Below are 2,349 nucleotides of genomic sequence, written 5' to 3'. Positions count from 1 at the left end.
ATAAAATAATTTTCTAAAAATAGAAAATTTCAATTTATGAAATAAATTATAACTTATTTATATTTATATTTTTAAAACTGAGGGTCGCTACAATATAAGTTATCTTTAAAAAAAATTATTTTTTATAACTTATTTATATTTATATTTTTAAAACCGAGAGACTCCCTTTAAAATTACTATTTAAATTATCTTTTCGTTTTCTAAACAACATACTAGCTAAATGAAAAAATAATTGGTTTACTAAAATAGAAATATTTTATAATAATTATATATACATATTATTTTACCGCCATTAATTAGCTATAAATTATTTTATCTACTAGTACATTATTACATTAGGAAAAGAAAAAATTAAAGAAAATAAACTTGAGTCGATAGTCCAAACAGAGAGTCATAATCGTTGTATTACGAAAAAGAAGTGTAATTAGTAACGATTTTAACTGCCTCAACTATTTTTAAAAGGAGTTAGTAGTTAACATTTAATAATCTGCAAATATTTGTACTACTATAATTACAGTCTTCGCATTTGCATTAGAATTTAGTCTAATAGAAAAAAAGGACACATATCACTAATTTTAATTATAAAATATATCTATACAAAATCTCTATAGTAAATCTTTACACTAGTGTGACCCAATAAATAAACACATATAACAAGCGGGGTTGACTATCACTATCACACAAGACCATTCGCTAGTCATCACCATTAATTTGTTCACCCAACGTTATCACTCTTTTGAGAATCACATACACACACATACTGACATACACATCAAGATACCCAAGTAATACTCACACTCATTTAGGTATTAAGGTATGTCCATTAAGCGGGTTAATATTTAAATTCGTCTCTAAAGATTATACAATATTTATTTTTGTTTTTGAATAACTTTTTTAATTAAATTAATTCCTGAAAGATAAACTATTAGTCAAATTAATTCTTCCATTAATTGGATAATGACGTATTACGTTAAGTGGCACATGACATGATGACGTGACACGCCACATGGCAGATCAGTGACACGTGGCAGTCACTTGACATGTAAAAAAGTTTTTTATTAGTCAAAATAGTTCTTGAAAGTCCAGACGTAAGTCATTTTCATTCCTCAAATTTTAAAAATTAGTCAAACTAGTCCTTATATAATTTTTTTTATTTTTCTTCATAATATTATATTTGAAATATTTTTTGATACTACTAATTTTAATAGAAATGTAATTGACAAACAAAACATTAATAATTGTATCTTTTTTTAAAAAAAATTTTCATTAAAATTATCTCTTTCCTTTAATTCTTCTCAAAATCTCTCTTATTCTTTTCTATTCTAAAACCTTTTTCTTACATTATTGCATTTTGCTGGAATATATATATATATATATTCAAAATTGAAATATATGTATTTATTAACCTAAACAAAGTTATATGCTCAAAATCAAAATTTATGTATGTTAACCTAAACAAATTTATACCACTATTTTTTTCTACTACATCTTTTTTTTTCATTACGGTATTACTTACCTATAGGATGTAATGGTAGTGATATTTAGAATCAAAATTCAAGAAGATCCACAAATTTTGCTTCAATTCCAAACTTTACAAAATATTGAACATTTGTTGCTTAATTATTATTATTATTATAAACAAATTGCTTCTTAAACGTAATACGTGCAAAGATCATAATAAATTTTTGTGTGTTTCATATGTTTGAGATAGATTATATAATTTTTCTTTTAATTTCACAAATCAATGAGATAAAATGAAATAGAAAACATTATACCTATGCATAATATAAACTACTCTGCACTATTATATTATTTAAATAGATATGTTTCGTATTAAAATAAAATTATTTTTGTTTTAAATGAAATATTTAAAAAATTATATTGGAATATTAAGATTCAAAAAGTGATTCCATAAACCAGTTTTCAATTATTGAGTTTTATTATATAAATTAAAAAGAAAATGATTTGCTCTAGACTTTCAAGGACTATTTTGACTAATAAAAATTTTTTTACATGTCAAGTGCTACATGGCATGCCAAATGTCACTGACCTGCCACGTGGTATGTCACGTCATCATGCTACATGACACTTAACGTGACACGTCATTATCCAATTGACGGAAGGACTAATTTGATTAACAATTTATCTTTCAGGGACTAATTAGATTAAAAAAAATCATTTGAGAACGAAAATGAAGATTGCGTAATCTTTCAGGGACGAATTTGAATATTAACCCCCATTAAGCATTCTTACCTTTGCATCATTATAATGTAAAATGTAAAAATTAAAAATATTAGAAAAATAAAAAAAATTTTAAAAATTATAATTTATATTTTTTATTTAGAAAAA

At 23.7% G+C, this 2,349-nt stretch overlaps 1 protein-coding gene across 1 annotated transcript in view; it reads right to left on the bottom strand.

Annotated features, from left to right (window-relative positions):
- The window catches only part of LOC107460597 (rust resistance kinase Lr10-like), a 45,244-nt gene that overhangs the window by 23,556 nt on the left and 19,339 nt on the right, over positions 1 to 2,349 (bottom strand). The gene's annotated exons all lie outside the window — the stretch shown is intronic.

Source organism: Arachis duranensis, chromosome 8 (assembly GCF_000817695.3).
Source record: "Arachis duranensis cultivar V14167 chromosome 8, aradu.V14167.gnm2.J7QH, whole genome shotgun sequence".
Taxonomy (NCBI): Eukaryota; Viridiplantae; Streptophyta; class Magnoliopsida; order Fabales; family Fabaceae; genus Arachis; species Arachis duranensis.
Note: the sequence above shows the minus strand (reverse complement) of the source record. Positions and strands in the feature narration are given on the sequence as shown.